This window comes from Megascapheus bottae, chromosome 9, assembly GCF_031878675.1.
Source record: "Megascapheus bottae isolate mThoBot1 chromosome 9, mThoBot2.hap1, whole genome shotgun sequence".
NCBI lineage: Eukaryota > Metazoa > Chordata > Mammalia > Rodentia > Geomyidae > Megascapheus > Megascapheus bottae.
The window spans coordinates 52,794,283-52,813,147 of record NC_143517.1 but is presented as its reverse complement, the minus strand read 5'-3'; positions in this window follow the sequence as shown (position 1 = coordinate 52,813,147).

Below are 18,865 nucleotides of genomic sequence, written 5' to 3'. Positions count from 1 at the left end.
GGCTAAAGAAGAAGAATCACATGTTCATTTCAATAACTAAAGATATAACATGTGACAAAATGCAATACTCATCTGTTATTTCATAAACAAGTTTCAGTAAACTAAGAGTAGAGGTGAATTTATTTAATTGATAAGTAATAGCTAAAATAAAGGAACAGCAAAATAATAATAACAAGAAGTAATGACGATGATTATAGTAGTAATATAGGCAGTCCTTATAGGAAATATCACACTACTGATAAGCTTCACATTTTTGGTAAGATCAGAAACAAGGCAAGGATTTCTTTTTCCCAACTTCTCTTCATTTTCAGAGAAGTGATAAATGAGATACTTAGAGGACAAAATAAAATTGACTCTGTTTGGGATATCTGAATCAGAAGAAGTAAGTAGTTATTACAAGTTTAACATAGAAATGTTTATTGATTTCTTCCTTTATGGCAATAAAACTGAAATTTTAAATTAAAAAGACAGTATGGGCTGGGAGTTTGGCCTAGTGGTAGACTGCTTGCCTAGCATGCACAATGACTCCGGGTTTGATTCCTCGGTACCATATACCTAGAAAAAAGCTGGAAGTGATTCTGTGGCTCAAGTGGGAGAGCTCTGGCCTTGAGAAAACCCAAGGACTGTGCTCAGGCCTAAGTTCAAGGCCCAGGACTGGCAAAAAAAAGACAATATTACAAATAGCAATGTAGACAGTTTGAAACACCTTTGATAACTTATTCACTAGACCATATTCATTAACATGTTTTCTAATTACACATATGGATCTCTACAAGGAGATTTTATTATAATATTTCCATGAAGTTGTATAATGTTCTCTGATTAAATTTACCCCCACTATCACCTTCCCTCACCCTTCCACTCCTGCTTCTTAAAACAATTCCAACAGGCTTCATTGTTTGACTTTGATACACATTTATAAAGTATTCTGACCATCCTAGATGGCCTTATGTATCTAAGTTTTGCCCAGAATATAGAAACAAGATGTACTATGTTATTTCTCATCTCTTTTGCTGTTCCTTGGTTATCTCGTATTGTTACAGTATCTTACCTTGTTATCTGATATATTTTATTTGAAACAGGATAGGGAAGGGGGAAAACAAGATGAGAGGAGAGGCTGGTGGAGGGAAATGGGGACAAAAACATGAGAAGGGGTAGCAATGTTTATTAAGTAATGCACCTTTTATCTGGCAATATAATGTAACCCTTCTATTAATTACAATAAAATATACTAAAAAATAAAGTATTTTGACCATATTACATACTCATTAATCCTCTGCATCCTTCTTCCTCATTCCTATAGGTACCTGCTTCCCAATAAATCTTGTTATACATTTGCGCCATTTATCACATTTAGTGTATATCAGTTGCACAAAGCGGTTTGTACTATGGTATGCTGCACACGTATACATTACACTTTAGACAGATTAACCTCTTGGTTGCTTTCTTTTTCCATGACTCCCTTACCTGCCTTTCATTCAACAGGTTTCAGTGAATTTCCTTTTACCATCTTGACATTGAGTTATCAAGGTAGATTGAAGTAAATTTGTCTTGTGTATTGAGCCATGCTTAAAATTTCCCTACAGAAAAGATTTAGCAACAGTTGAAACACAGAATGCAATATAGACTTCTCTCTATTATAATTTTCATGAAAAGTATTCCACATAATCTTTCCTAGATATTTATTATTTTAGTTCATATGATCAGTTATGATATTCAGGCAGAATATTTCTATCCTGCAAGGTCTGACTTCTATTGGAATCAAGTAAATAATGAAATCAAATATAATTATATAAAGAACATTCCTATCTTACGCTTTCAAACGTGACTACACACTAGAAATAAAGCTCAGGGCTTGGAGATGTACCCAGCTGTCTTCAATGATTGATGCATTCTCATCTACAAGAGACATCATTCCTCAGAACTGATCCAACTCTTTTCCTTTGAGATTCCCTTCTAATCACCACTTCCTACTATTCTAATATCGAAGTTATCTTTAGCCTCCAATCTTCTATTCTTATCCAATCTAAGACCATTCTTTTACTTGAGGCTTTGCATTTTACTTAGGCAATCTATAGCCAACTGTTTTGAGAGTTTCCCAAGTATTACACAATACTGTTCTCTAGCTCATGTGGGTAAGCCCCAGCCCCACATCTTCTTTTAATTGGGTTGTATTGAAAAGCTGCCTAATTGGTCAGATTTTAAAGGCTTGCAGAGACTTGAAAGCATTTAGTCATTTGAATAGAGCATTAATCATCCAGACACCTAGACCTGCATCATCCTGCTTATTCTAGATAAATGCTGAAATATGTTGTAAAAAAAATGGATGGATGCTGGCTCTCAAAAAAAGGTTCCTCAATTTCTTTTGAGAGTAAATATTATTTAATATCTTTAAAGGAGAAATGATTTACTTACATACAGAATTTAAAATTTTGAAAGTTTCTCCTAAGAAAATGAGACCTTTAATGAGATGGAACTTTTATTAAAATAAGATTGTTTAATAACCCAAGTATGTTTTTATGTATTTCCTTAGAAGATGTTGCTTAAATTAAGTATTATATTGTGGGATAAAATATCAGGAGGAAAGCTGGGCATCATCAGTGGCTCACACCTGTAATCCTAGCTACTCAAGAGGCTGATATCTGAAGGTCACAGTCAGAGCAAGCCTGAAGAAGGAAATCTATGAAACGCAACTCCAATGAACCATCGAAAAGCTAGAAGTATAGCTGTGCCTCAAATGGGAGAGCACTGGCCTTGAGTGTAGAAGCTTAGGGATAGTGCCAACGCCCTGAGTTCAAGCCCCTGAAGAGGCACAAAACACCCACAAAAGCCCATAAGAATATCAAGAGGATATACTAAAACATTTATATTATTTTTTGCATTGGGTATCAATGGCCCACACATTTAATCATAGCTACTCAGGAGGCTGTGATTTGAAAATCTTGGTTCCAAATCAGCCCAGGTAGACAAGTTTTTAACTCTAACTTCCAAATGCAGAAAAATCTGGAAGAAGAGGAATGGCTCAAGATGTAAAACTTTAGTCTGGAGTGAGTGAAAAAGTCAAGGGAGTACAAGAAGTTCAAATCCAAGTACAGGCAAAAGAAAGAAAGTATATAGATAGGCAGATAGCTAGATAGGTAGATAGATAGATAGATAGATACATAGATATTATTTTTAAAATATTTTTGCTATCTTTAGCTATACACAGGAATTGTCATTCAACAAAGCAGTTCATCAGTAGAGTGCATCTTGATTGATATTATCCCTTTCAACAGTCTCACAATAGATACTATTTTTAAAAATATTTTATAGTAAATTATTGAATTTATTTTAAATGAGATTTTTTTCTCAGAACTAGCAATATATACTTGGCAAAAGGGCTACAACTGTATGAATATATACACAAGAATTATAACCATGCACACATAAAGCCATATCAAATACATAATTGAGTATTGATGTTTTTGAAGTAGAACTATAAATGAGATTGATTTTCTCCCTAGTCACTCATAAATATAACCTCAATTTCATTATGAACTTGCATTTGTAAGACAGAGAAATATAACTAAGCTCTTGCTCTTGAATTGAGTGGAAATTTTTGGAATGGCTTTGATAAATTGAAGATAATTTTGCTTCTTGCCTCAGTCAAAATTCACCTACTCAAGTTCTGGTGTCTTGAACTTTAAGACTATGGAAGAGCTGTGGGTTATTTTAACTTTCCATTTGTTTAAGAGCAGAAGGTTGTCTGTTTCCTGTTTCAAATTTATAAACAAATAACTTTACAAGCAGGTTACAGTGTGAGGTTCAGTATTAATTCTTACTTTTAGAATTACTGCTTTTTACTGTTGGTTGGTACCACTGAGAGTAGAATAAAGAATGAGATTTGAGTTTGAAGGAATTCATAAATCTTGGAGGGCTTACCCATAAAGAACTTGATCAATAACCAGGTGAACAACAGATTTGCTACCCTTGCTATGGTCACTGTGTTTCCCTTGGGCTATTGTTACCATATGACACATGTCCTGTCACGTTGGATTCTTAAAGTCACCTATCTAAGACTATAGTTAGGATTAGAGACAGTCTTTCTCTTAAAGTGATACGTAAATTATCATAGCCTTTTTTCCTTCTTCCCCCACCCCCCAATGCATAAGGCCATGACTGGAATTTAGCACCCACATAGAGTTTAGCTTATTTTAATTTTTAATACTGTGTGCTGTATCAAAACACTAGTCTTGGTTTTCTCTCTGTACTGTGTCATAATTTCTCTTTCTTGGTTTAGTCTTCTAATTTTCATTTCTTTCCAAAGCTTTACCACAGCAATGTCAAAGTTTCAAGTTCAATGGTGAGAATCCTATAGGGCCCAATGCTTCTTTCTGTGTTCTCACTTGAGTAGGGTCAGATTTAGCCTAGAGCTCATCCATATGACAACTCTTACTCTCCTGCATCTGTCAAAGCTCAAAGTGTGCAGAAGGAACAGATTCTTTCCAATCCTCAATGTGGCATTCACACAGTAGTCCCTCTCTCTTTTTGCTTAGCAGCCTGTCTCTTATGTGAATGTCACATATATTGCTCAGGGACCCCATTGTTCCCTGGTTTCACAGAGGACTTTGCCACATTTTTTGCAGCCATTCTTAATGCTACCCAAGTTCTTAACTTCTTTTTGTACTCTATCTCAACCATCTACTTATATGAGTACTGATTCTTTGTGTATACGGTTATGATGTAGTGGGTGGGGTAGGGGTGGGTGGCTAGTACTTGAGCTGGAACTCAAGGCTTTATTCTCTCACTTGACTTTTATGCTAAAGGTTGAGTCGCATCTCCATTTCTTGCCTTATGCTGGTTAGAGATAAGAGTTTCTTGGATTTATCTGCCCAGCCTGGCTTTAAACTTCAGTCCTCAGATATCAGTCTTCTCAGTAACTAGGTTTGCAAGCTTGAACCACTAGCACCTGCTTGGCTGAGCATTCATTCTTTGTAATAACTGAGCCCCTTTGGAAATGCCTTATTATTCTTGTTCACTGAAATTAAACAAATACTTGAACCTCATTCAGACTTGCATTCTTTTCCCGTATCATTTTGCTTTTATAAAACATTTTATCACGCTCTTACATCTCAACTGTGTTCCTTTTCCTACTTAGGTTCCATCTTCAGAATTGTAGTGTATCTCTCTTACCTTGCCATTGTCGTCAAATGGTACTCACGCTGTGTTACACTGCCCTGCGTACCTGCTCCGAGTCTATCCCTGAGAAGCTTCATGTGATGTTGATGGGCAACACACTTCAAGCACATCATCTATTATGGGTGTGCCATCTACGTCTGGTAATCCAACCACACTTCTCCATTCTTCCTTCACGTTTCTTCACATTTCTTCCTTCTCGGCTCTAGCATCACTTTCAGACATTCTACTTTTCCTCCTTTTCACTCTTCGTTGGAAACATTTCAGAGGAAAGTAGTTCAGAAAAATAAATACAACGAGAAGAGAACAGCCAGGGTTTCTTATCTCTCCCATGAGCTCTTTTTTGGTATCTGCACCTGTATACTTTGCCTTTCTCTGTCTTTCTCAGCACGGGCATGCTGCTCTCGGCTAAAGCTTCCTTTTGGTGTTATGGAGAGAAGCCCTTTTCTTTCCTATCTTCACAAATATCCCTTACTGCCATTCGTCTCTTTAAGAACCTCAGTGACTACCACTTGTTGTTTCACTATCTTCTTCCTTTGCAACAAATTCTTGAAGGAACTTTCTATATCCATTACCATCACCTCTGCATAATCCTTTCTTCCCCAATCTTATCGTAACTGAACAGTTCAGTGGTTCAGCAGAATCGAACAAACCTGACCACTTCCATCTGTCAAATAATTTTGTTTTCCAGACCTTTGAAATCATGTTTTTGTTCTTTCATCTCCATCTTGAAAGATGCTCTTCCTCAATTTCCCCTTGTCACTCGTCCATATCAGACTTCTAGTTTTTGAAAATGGCCATCGTATGTGATCTATTTATACTCTCTTTCCAAAGTAACGTCCCAAATGCCTGTGTTCATTGTAACATTATTCACAATAGCCAAGAAGTGGAAACAACCTAAATGTCATTCTGTAGAGTGGATAGAGAAGATGTGACATATAAACACGCAAGGGGACAAAAAGGGTATTAAGGGTACCTTGTGTTATTCTCCTGAAAAGCTTTTAGAGGGATTAACTTTATTACATCCATAAAACTCTCTCAATGTGGCTCTAGTTGAAGACAGATTATTTCAGGAACTATGAGTCCAGTTATTTTTACCAGCAACGTGGTCCTGTGTGGCCCCTTAGTTTTTCTGGTCTTTCTTTTCTTATCCATAAGGACTAAATAATCCTTTGAACCCTTCTTGCCCAGTGTGAACAGTTAACCATGATTTTTAAATTCAAACAAATTCAATGTTGCATGCAATTCAGAATACCTGCTATTACTAGATTTAGCCTATCTGTTGAGAGGGGGAAAATAAGCAGAGTTTACTGGCAGGCTGGGTGAGTCAAAAGGCTAAGCTATTTTGGGTAAAGACCACTAAACTGACTCAGGCATTTATATGCATTTTCTCAGTGAGGAGGCAGGCTTAAATTCAAGGGGAAGACCTACACCTATGTAACAGCTAACTCATGCCAGAAATCCTTCAGGCAGTGCTATCAGGTTTCAAAGTTTACTAGATGCTAAGGCTATCCATTAACTCAATCATCTAAGAGCACTCATAGATTAAGGAAGGGATAACGACATTATTCAATTCCTTACTTTTTCCTTTTTCTCATATTAAGTTGAATGAATAAACATTTCTAACTTTGTAAGACTCCCTCTGCACTGAGATGCCATGAGCCATCATAAACTAAATTTGAAAAACAATTTTAAACTAGAGTCATAAAAGGGTCTTTCTAAGGCACACAAATAGTCAAAATAAATACTCTAATTTTATCCTTGACATCATAATTTGGAAACATTGGTGCCGCTGCTGCTAAAATTTGAATGGGTTCAGATGTGCTGATGAGAATTGACTTCAATAAGGTATGTTAGTAAGGCAAGATAAAGTAGCATTTGGGTTTTTTTTTTTTGTTTTGGGGTTTTTTTTTGCCAGTCCTGGGCTTGAGCTCAGGGCCTGAGCACTGTCCTTGGATTTTTTTCAAGGCTAGAGCTCTACCACTTGAGCCTCAGCACCACTTCCAGCTTTTTTCTATGTATGTGGTACCAAGGAATTGAACCCGGGTCTTCGTGCATGCTAGGCAAGCACTCTACCACTAGGCCAAACTCCCGGCCCCTAAAGTAGCATTTGTAAATGAGGACTCCAAAAACTTGAATCCCGTGTTTGTCTCCCCATCAATACTTGCTAATTCTGCTATCCTGGAAGAGTGATAGAGCTTTTTGGAGATTTTTGCTTCCTATCTATACAATGATTCAAATCATAGTAATTAACATTATATATACATATAAATCTCTATATACACATATACACAAGTACTAAATATATACCAGAATAGTTGCCAGATAGGAAGTACTAAAGAAATTGTCTCAGCTTTGTTTTCCATTAACACACACTAGTAGTACAAGAGAAGTTATAATTTTATACAAGCAGTGTGTTTAGGACAATTCATCTGCCTGTGTTTCTTATGTGAACTTTGAATTGTGCTTATGCAAGATTCTAGACTTTGAATGTGTATGTAATAACGAATGGGCACTTCCATATCCAAAGACAATAGAAATTAGCCTATATTTATGCTTCATCTATTTTACCACTTAAGATCCAGATTTTTGCTACTTAAGATCTATCTTGGCAATTCAGAGATAAAATGTTAACCGGATTCACCCACTGTACAGTTCTCTAAAGATGAAGCTCTGGGTTCAAGTTATAGATCTACTGAAATTGATTATTGCAAGGCAAGTTGCCAGGCTGGCAATGTGACTTAGTGGTAGTACACTTGAGTAGCATGCATGAAGCCCTGAGTTCTATTCCTCAGTACCACATAGACAGATAAAGCCAGAATTGGTACTGTGGCTCAAGTGGTAGAGCACTACTTTGAGCAAAAGAAGCTCAGGGACAGTGTTCAGGTCCTGAGTTCAAGTCCTAGGATTGGCAAAAAAGAAAAGTTTATAAGTAAACAGGAATATTATTAAATACTTAAAAGAATAATGTTTAGGATGCAGATGGATCTAGTATGATCCAATGACAGTAGAGGAAGAGGCTTTGTAGATCTACATAAATGGACAATGTTGAAGAGAAAGATCCTGGTGAGGACCCTGACATTTTGGCCAACTAAGGTGATACTTTGCACTGTTGCAGATAGTTTATGTAAGAAATTTCCATTCTTCAAAGTTGCTCGTTTATTTCTATGTGTTTCTTGTCCCCTCATACTATTACTCTATTAAATATCTCTTTTGAATTAAAAAAAAAGATGAAGCTCTGGTGACACAAGAATTGATTGGGTCAAGACATTTTCCAACAATGAAAAAATTGAAAAAAAATGGGAAAAAAGAAGATGGAAGATACATAAATAAACAATCCAAGCAATGTCATCTTATTTCGGCCCTTTAATCAAGGTACATTTAAGATATTATTCTTGAAATCTTTGGTGTTGAGCAGGGTGTGGTGGTGGTGTAATTACAGGCTAATGGAGAGAATCAAAACAGGCCATCCCGGACTACACAGTAGATTTCAGGCCCTCTTTGGCTTTGTAGTGAAATGTGATATCTTCATAGTGGAAAGTCCAGAAATGTTCAGTGTGTAAGCCAACATATTTTTTCTATATTCATAATGCAAATTTGAGATAGTGCTCTAGTTATTAGATATCTGTTAAACACACAGCTCCCTTGAGTAGCAGACTGCTACTCAAGATGAAAGTTGAGGAATTCTAAACCTTTTAACCAAAGTCCTAAGTGATTCTCCAAAATTACTGAATTATATTCCCTCAAAATTCGTATATTAAAGTCCTACAGCCCATCATTGAGAAAGTGACTCCATTTTGAAATAGTCTTTGAAGTGATACTTAAAATTAAGTCAAGTCATTTGATTTCAGTGGGGTCCTTGTAAGAAGAGACTGAGACAGAGACACACAGATGGAAGATTGTGAAAACAAAGTGAGAGGATAGCTTGCTACATGCCAAGGACCTTAGAAGAAAACAAGGCTACTAACCCATTGAACTTGTGAACTTAAATTCTAAAACTGTGAAAAACTTTCCTCCAAACTGAAACCCAATTTCCTATTGTTCATACTACCCAGTCTATGGTGCTTTCCCTAGTAAATTAGTGCATTAACTCTTGGAAACTGTACTGAGACTAATAAAACACTATTATTATGTGTCTCTGTGTCTTTCCACATATGTAATCCCACGGCCTTTGAACGTCCTTGCAAAGAGAATGTACACAATTACAGCCTAACTTATCCTGTGTTGGAACTGTCTTCTTTGTGACAAAAATCTTCCTTACTTTGTGTTGAAATTTGCTATTATAACAAAAAAGCCTCAAAATAATAACACTGGTACTAAAGGAACTTAAAGAATTTTCAGAGAATACAAACATTTTCATCAGAGGTTTGATTTGATATGTACCATTATGATATATTATTTACAATAGAAAGCTTAATTGGAACAGTCTATGTTTTAATTAATTTGACATACCTGACAAATATTTTATTATAGCTACACTTTCAATTTACTGATCCTTCTGGACAAAAGGTTGTTTATCATTTCTGAAAGTCAAATGAGATGAAAAACATTGTGTCTTGTAGGATTTTTTTTTCTCTAAAGGATTTTGAATTCCTGAGTATGATCACCAACTGATGATAAAAATCTCAAGTTTGACTTCATGATCTTTTTTCTATAGCCTGAGAGGAAATACAGATTCCTGTCTGCGTATCATAAGCTTCTTATTCCTATAAACTTATGGACCACACTTCTCCCACAAATTTAAAAATATCACTTATCATGTTTGGCCAACTGTTTTACTGAAACAATGATTATTCTGCACAAGGCCCCTCCATTGGAGTTGTATAAGCTGATTCAATCACCTGAAGCTTTGCTTCTATAGAGAGTACATACCTCAGATTAAAGGGCACACTAGTATCCTGGCTAAAATTTAGCAAAGATCATTTAATTCATCTGATTCTATTCAGACATATTCATCATCATCTTCATCAACATCAACATAATAACAGCTAACATTTATGGAGTACTTATTAGATCACCAGTATAAGACTTTAATGTATTGCCTTATTTAATATATTTAAATCATTTACATAGGCTGTATTTCATTTTTTTATATCTTACAGACAAGACTCAGAGAAATTTAATGACTCAAAGACCACACTCTCTCCCATAGCAGCACAATCAAGTTTCTTAGCACTGTTAGTTTAAAGTCCAGGACAATCAATCAATAACAGTGTATCTTTCACAAAGACACTACATGTACCAAAGAAAGCATAGTTGTTCTCTATGACAGCTTATGTTTTCTTTTCTTCTGTGCCAGTATGAGACTTCAACTCAGGACCTCGTGCATTTTGTTTAACTTTTATGGTCAAGTTTGGCATTCTTCCATTTGAGCCACACTTCTACTTATGGTTTTTTGATGGTTATTTGGAAATAAGAATCTCCTAGATTTGTCTTCTCCAGCTAGCTTTGAGCCAAGATCTTCAGATGTTAGCCTACTGTGTCTAGAATGATAGGCTTAAACCAAAACAATTATCTTCTAACCAGCATCTATGAAACAAGAATAATGACCCCAGCCTCTTGAAAATTTGTAAGGATTAAATATGAATATCATTTGTGTTAGCTAGTGGACATAATTCTTGGCAACTGTATATTTAATGTTTTGTAAATGTCAATTTCTTCCCCTTTAGCAATATTTGACATGTATACCCAAGGCAATAAAACGGACCATTCAATAAAACCTACACCAAGAAAGTAAAGTTTCCTCCTGTCATATCATAATTAATGCTCAAAAGAGAAAAAGATAAGCAAATGAAATTTACAAAATATAGTATTTCATTGAGTTTAGAGGCTAAGGATCTGGGAGCCAGATTAGAGTAAGTTTGCAATCCGTCTCTATCATTTCCAACCATAGTATATAGGCAGTTACTTTTCCTTTCCAGGTGTCATTGACTTTGCCTGTGGGAAGGAAATCTCTTCACAGGAGTTATATGAACATTTGAACCAAGGAAGATTATGAGAAATTTATTATTGTATCTCTTTCAATTCCCATAGCCTGATGAAATGAGTATAGTAGCTCACTATTTTATAGTTGAGGTAACTAACACACACAAAGGAAAATGTTTTTAAAGTCACATGGGCTCTAAATAGTGTTTCTGAGATGCCATGTGAAGTGATGTGGTTTATCATCCAGTCTGTGTGTGTGTGTGTGTGTGTGTGAGAGAGAGACAGAGACAGAGACAGAGAGACAGAGACAGAGAGAGAGACAGAGAGGGACGGATGGAGGGAGGGGGGAAGGAGGAAGAGAGAGAGAGAGAGATGGATGGAGGGAGGGGGAAGGAGGAAGAGAGAGAGAGAGACACGGATGGAGGGGGGGAAGGAGGAAGAGAGAGAGAGAGATGGAGGGAGGGAGGGGGAAGGAGGAAGAGAGACAGAGAGAGAGAGAGAGAAAGAGAGGGAGAGAGAGAGGGAGAGAGAGAGGGAGAGAGAGAGAGAGAGGGAGAGAGAGAGGGAGAGAGAGAGAGAGAGGGAGAGAGAGAGAAGGAGAGAGAGAGAGGGAGAGAGAGAGAAGGAGAGAGAGAGAGAGAGAGAGGGAGAGAGAGAGAGAGAGAGAGAGAGAGAGAGAGAGAGAGAGAGAGAGAGAGAGAGAGAGAGAGAGAGAGAGAGAAATCTGGTTGATACACTTGAACTTAGGGCTTTGGTACTGTCCCTGAGATTTTATAGTCAAGACCACTTATTAACACTTAAGTCGTGTCCAGTTCCATGATTTCTGGGGGTTTTGTTTACTTATTTCGTTTTGTTTTGGTGGTGATGGTTAGTTGTATATAAGAGTCTCATGCATGTTCTCGCCTGGGCTTTGGACCTCCATCCTCAGATCTCAGCCTCCCTGGTACCTAGGATTCTGAGTGCGGGCCTCTGGTGCCTGGCAAGCACAGTCTCTTAGCATACTTCTCAGCACAGACTTCTAGACCACAAATGATATCTGTGAAGTTTCAGATTGTGTGTGTTTGTGTGTGTGTGTGTGTGTGTGTGTGTGTGTGTGTGTGTGCCAATCCTTGGGCTTGAACTCAGAGTCTCTCACTCTCCTTTGGCTCTTTGCTCAAGACTGGCACTCTACCACTTGAACCATAGCTCTGCTTTTGGCTTTTTTTAAACCAGTTCTGGGGCTTGAACTCAGGGCCTGGCACTGTCCTTGGACACTTTTTACTCAACTTTTTGTTCACTTGAGCCACAGAGCCACTTCCAGCTTTTCCTGTGTAGGTGGTTCTGGGGAATCGAATCCAGGGCTTCGTGCATGCTAGGCAAGCACGCTACCACTAGGCCACACTCTGGACTCTACTTTTGGCTTTTTGGAAGCTAATTGGAGATAAGAATGTCATGGACTTCCCTGATTGGGTTTTCTTTGAACTGTTGATCCTTAGCTCTCCGGAGTAGTTAGGATTACAGGCATGAGCTACTGGCTTCTGACTCAGAAATGTTTTTTAAATATTCAAAATCATGGCCATGTGTGGTTGTACATGCCTGAAATCTCAGTGAATCAAGATGCGGAGGTACGTGAACGCGGGTGCAGGGTCTACTTTGCAAAATCTAGGAGCTGTTTCTGAAAAACAAAGGGGCTGAGAGTGTGATTTGAGCCAAAGAAGGGTGAGGTCTGGAGTTCAATCTCCAATAGTGAAAGAAAACAAACTCAATTAGTATTTTTACATGACCAATAATATATAAAATTATGACAGTCTTTTGCTTTAGACTAAGAATAGAACAGGAGAAGTTTTTGGTTTGTGAAGATAATTCTGCCTTTAGCACAGCAAGCAGCACTATGGTGGGGTGTTGATTCTTTGAAAGAATATGAACTCCAAGCCCACAGAATTGATGGCATTCCTTCATGTCCTTTCCAAAGATGACTGACTTGATGCCTTTTGCCATTATTCTGAGTCACTCTGCTTCCCCGCCTCCCCAGGGTCCACAGATCAATCGTGTGTGGACAACATCCTTTCCTGGAAGTCTTCCGTGGCCTAATCTGCTTTCATGTGGTTTCTTTCATGGTTTTTATGGAACCTGTGGTACATGGGTAGGCACAAGGCCAGTGAGATCATATTGCTTCCATTTGTTTTCTCTACAAAATAAAGATTGTGTTTAAATGTAAAACTGTGTTCCATGAACAAATTGCTTCTGTTTAAAGCTCTAGCACTGAATATCACATTGGAAGGTTTTGTGGAGAAGAATAATTTGTATTTTTGCTAATTATGAACATTAACTTTATCCATACATAGACAATGATAAAGAAGAAATTCAGTTATGTCTGTTCCTCGGTTCAATATGAAAACAACATCTTTTTGGAGACATTGCGGTTTAACCAAATCATTTTCCAATTTTCATCAGCTTTATATGAATACATATATCTAGTCAAACAAAATAGGTAGGAAATTACCAATTCTCCTTTCTCCTTTCCTACAAGTACATTTATGATACATTTACATACACATATGTATTTATGGAAATATAAAGTTCTTTACTGAATGCTATGAGAAAAATAGTTTGATCTTTGTGAACATAAATCTAATTTTCTTGTGCCACAAATTCTTCAGTAGAGTTGTTACATGGTATTGATATGGTTTTATTTTTTATTTCTCTTTTCTCATCCAATGATTCAAAAGTTATGTAGTTGATTTCAATCCCCAAGTTTTCATACTGACACTTTTACAGTGTATATACATATAGATAGATATACTGAGTTTATGAAATGTATTGTATATTATGGTTTCTTTCTATCTGCTTATATTACCCATCAATCACTTCATATGTTTGTCATCACTTAGCAGATGAACTACTTCAAAATACTCAAGAAGGGAAGAGAGTGTGGCCTAGTGGTAGAGTGCTTGCCTACCTGGGTTCAATTCCTTCATACCACACACAGAAAATGCTGGAAGTGATGCTGTGGCTCAAGTGGTAGAACACTAGCCTTGAAAAAACTTAAGGACACTGTCCAGGCTCTGAGTTCAAGCTGTAGGACTGGCACAAAAAATACTCTGGAGCCTGTGCCAATGGCTCATGCCTTAGCTGTCATACACGGTGACACTTGTGAGTAAGTGGTAAAATGTGGAGGAGGAGCATCCTATAATCTTCTAGTTAGATCTTGGTCTTGTTTGGTCTGCAGAGACCTTAATAGGTCTTTGTCCTTCTGCCTCCTTCTCCCTTCTCTATCTGTCTCTTTCCTTCCATTTGATTACATCCTTAACCTTTGTTGACCATGTTGACTCCTTTGGCTGGGACAAAAAGTCAGGAGGGGCTAGATGAGGAATGAATTCCTTAGTCCCAGCTGGAATCTGGTTGCAGAATATTTTTCTCACAAAGATCTTTTACTTACATGTGTGTCCTGGTTGCAGAGTAGGCGTGGACATACTTCTCAACTGTTACTCTTCTCTGAGCTACAAGACTGTGAATGGAAACTCATTGCTAGAATATATGATGCCTCTGGAAAAAGAACCCCTGAAGACTGACACACTCAATAGTTTCTCAGTCTTGTGTGAAGCCATTGTCCACACCAGCTTCTGACTCTAGCAGAATCTGCTTCTGGAAAATACATTTTAGTTCTATTATTTAGAATGTACTTGTGTCTTCAGATTTTAGCATATATCCTAGTACTTCATCGGTTCCACAATTTTATCAGATATCTATAGCTTTCTCCTGAAAGAATAGGAGAGATAACATCCAAGATCTAGGCTTTGGTGAAATGAGCAATATTGTGGTATCAGAAAATACAGTCAATTTTTTAAATAATTTGGGAAATGTGACTTTACCAGGCCTTCAAACTAGAGCTTGTGGATGATAAGCATACCGTGTGTGGAAATCCTGTATCTGTCATTACTTTGCAATTTATGCAAACGGTATTTGATCTGGATACAAAGTTGAAGCCTCCAAATCTTTATACCTCAGTACACTGAAGATATTGTAAAGCTGTTCTCTTCAACCCAGTTTTTTCATTTTAAACAAAGAGTCCATTATCAGTCCATTTGCTCTTTGGGAGCTATCTGCAGTCAAGTGGAAGATTTTAGTTTCAATCACAATATACTGAGGAGTAGTGTTTAATTTTCACTTCCTGGGATGGAACAAACTACCCTCCATCCCTCCTAACTTTCCTGGGACAAAACTCAACATCTAACGCTTACCTAGTATGTTCAATGCACACACACACACACACACACACACACACACACACACACACACACACACAATGACATTTGCCCAACACAAAATTAACTATATTAAACTGTATATGCAGTGGTACTTAGAATATTTATATTAATGTATCCCCTTATTTGAATCATTTTTATTACCAAAAGACCAATACCTCAGGATTAGTCTCTTTTATATTACTACAAAGATTACTACAAACCATGTAATTAATACAGAATAAGAATTTATTTCTCACAAATGTTCAGGCTGGGAAATCTTTTGTGCTGCAACACCCATGATGGGAGGCAGAATGGCAAGAATGTGAGAGAAGGAAGTAAGAGGAGGCCAAACTCATCAGTAAAATCCTCATGACAACTAACTGCTTTTCAGAGTAACAGCATAAGCCCATGTATATACCACTTTTTATTGGTTCCTGCCAACTGGACACTATTGCATTCCAGATTGTTTCCAACATATGAATCTGGGAAAGACACTTTCTCAATGCCCACTTAGCCATTAGGCCCCATGCCTTCCTTACCCCAGCACCTGGAAACCAGACGTTTGCTTTGGATTCCCCTATTTTATATATCTCATGTAAAGAAGATTAAACATTTTGCATGGGATTTTGTGTCTGGGTTTCAGCATATCCTTGGATGTTACCAAATTTTATCACATTACAACATGCACCATTTTGTCACTCCTTAGTTGAATGTGTATACTATTTATTCATGTGTATACTACTTATATGGATAGCAATATTTTGGATAATAATTATGTATAAGGTAAAACATTTTGTTCATCTGCTCATCTGTGTATGAGCATGGATATTGTTTCCAAATTTTATCTAGGTTTTGATTTTTTCTTTACTCATTCTCCTTTTGACTCTTAATCATCATGTTCAGTTTTATAAGCTATTTTCCCCCAATCCTGAAAAATACTCTTCTAGTGATTCTGTGACTATTTCCTTCTATGTATTCTCTTGGTCCTCTTCTGAAATACTAATTATTTTTTTGTAATGTTGGGATTTAACTATATCTCTTCCATTTTTATTCTCATGGTTCTCTTTCAACCGAGTACATAAAATGTCTTAGCTCAATTCCCAGAAAGTTCATTACTGAGCTTTTCTTTTACATTAATGTTGTGACTCCCTCATTAATCGAATTTTTTTAATTTCAAAAGCAATTTATAAATTTCCAATCTACCAAGAGATTTTTTATATTAATACATTATCTCTTTCACATCTCTTTATTATAAAATATGTTAAGCATCTTGATTTTTCTGTTGCAGTAACTTTCCTGGTTTTGTGAGTTTTCCGTTTGTTGTTACTAATATTTCTCAATAATAGGATTTCTTCAAGTATTTCTGATTCTTGATCATGAACTTTTGTGACACTGGTAGTCTTCCTGGAGCATTTCTGAATACTGGATTTGTTTACTGTGCTCTCAATATAGGAATAGTATTGGAGCAGTTTCTGGTTGCTGCTTGGCATAATAGGGGGTGGAGAGAGTGAATAAATTTCACATAGAGCCTACTGAGAATTTGCACTCACATACCTGATCTATATTTGAGAGTTGTTACCTGACAATCTTATTTAACACCCATCAGCTAACAAGAGTCATGATTCTACTTCTACCCAGTCTATGCTTGAGACTGTACTTTTAGCTCTGGGTTTCCCTCTTACCACATCCCTTAGAAAAACCCAACCAGCTCTGACCACATCAAATTCAGTTAATAAATTTGTTTCCATACCCCTGTGAGATCTTCGGATGTATAAAGTGATTTGAGTTCCAAACAGTAACCAAATAAAGAATTGATGTGAATATCTGTTACTAGAGATCAAACACTGGGCCTTATACACTTGGCTTCTTTACTCAAGGCTGGTTGATATTCTACAACTTGAGCCTTACCTCCACTTCCAACTTTGTGGTTGTTATTTGGGGAATAAAAGTCACAAGGACATTTTGCTTGGAGTGGCTGAAAACTGGTATCCTTAGATCTCAGTCTTCTGTGTTGTTCGAATTATAGGCATGAGCTACTTGTACGTAGTCACTTCATTTTTACTCCAGGCTGGGGAATAAGCCACATTTATTGAAGCCACATGATTCATTGGAAAAGTCTGACTTGAGATTTATACCTTTTTTATTTTAAAAATAACCATTAGGGGATAAAAATCAATGCATTTCTTCTGAAAGGATAGAAGTATACAATAATCAATAAATACACTAATACATTTGGTTAAAGAAAATAAAAATTAAGAAATATACAGAAATAGTAAAACAATGTAACTGAAAATTTTATATGAGATTTACAAAATTAAGTTTTACATTTTAGGTCTTTTCTTAAAATTTTCTATTAATTGGCCTACCTAGAGGCCCAAACATTATGTTTGGCTCCAGAAGAATTTGTGGGATCATAACTGGCAACATTTTGTTTGCACAAGTTCCAACATCAACAGTGTAGTCCTCAGACTTGCATAGGATTTACTAGCATGAAAAACCTTTGGGATATGTTAAGAAAGGCAATGTTTTCTATTTTAACTATAAATGTATAAACTTAATTATAGTCCAAGAAGAGTCACTTTCCTATTTATATTCCTGTTATATTTGCACTTAATTGAACTAAGAGGATTCACTAACATGAGATAAGGTATAGATTTTGGAAGAGGTATTTTTATGCAATATTTGAAAAAATGAAAAGTATGTGTGTGTAGTGTCATACATTAGAAATGCATTTAGGTAACAATATATGACATGGGACAATTCACAATGGATAGTTGCCACTGGAGATGTATTTAGTTAGGATCTACTTGGTAATCCATATGCACTTAAAGGGGTAAAGAGCTTAGAAAGTATCATGAATGTATTTGCAGTCGCTAAAAAAAAAAAACCCTGAATACATGTTCTTTAAAGAAGAAAAGGCAACTGATGAAACATGGACCTCTTGTGATGAGTGAGGTCAAACTCTGATATCAGTGTCTTGACTGCTAGTTATTTTATGTTCCATAAGCCCTTTATCTGACAGTGAGGCATGGTCAATGGTCAGCTGAAGAGTGAAAGAAAAGTTTAATATTTTCAGAATTAAATATCCTTTTCTTCCCCTTCTAATCTTAAATATCATAATTCATTTTCTGTTCATTCTTCCTCTACCAGAGTGATGGAACATTCCTCTCCCCCCCACTCTCTGTTGGGAGCCAGAGTGGAATCAAACTGTACCTTGATTTGCATCAGACAATGGCTTTATTGTCTTATTGTTTTCTGACCTTATTCTGTTTAAATGACCTGAGATTTACCATATGAATGTAACACCTGGAAGTTCCCTGGGTCTCAAGAAGGGAAGAAGCTGGAGTGGAAAATAAACTCGGCAGTCTTTACCTGGACTGCAGACATCCCGGACCCGGTGTGTCTGTCTCTCTTCTATTTCTTCCTAGTCCTTGCCCCCTATTTCAGGAACCCCAATCTGCGAACCCTGGTTTGCTGCCGGCTGGCCCCGGCATCTCTCCCCCTCCCCTCTCTCTCTGGAATCCAGTTGTCCTTTCCTG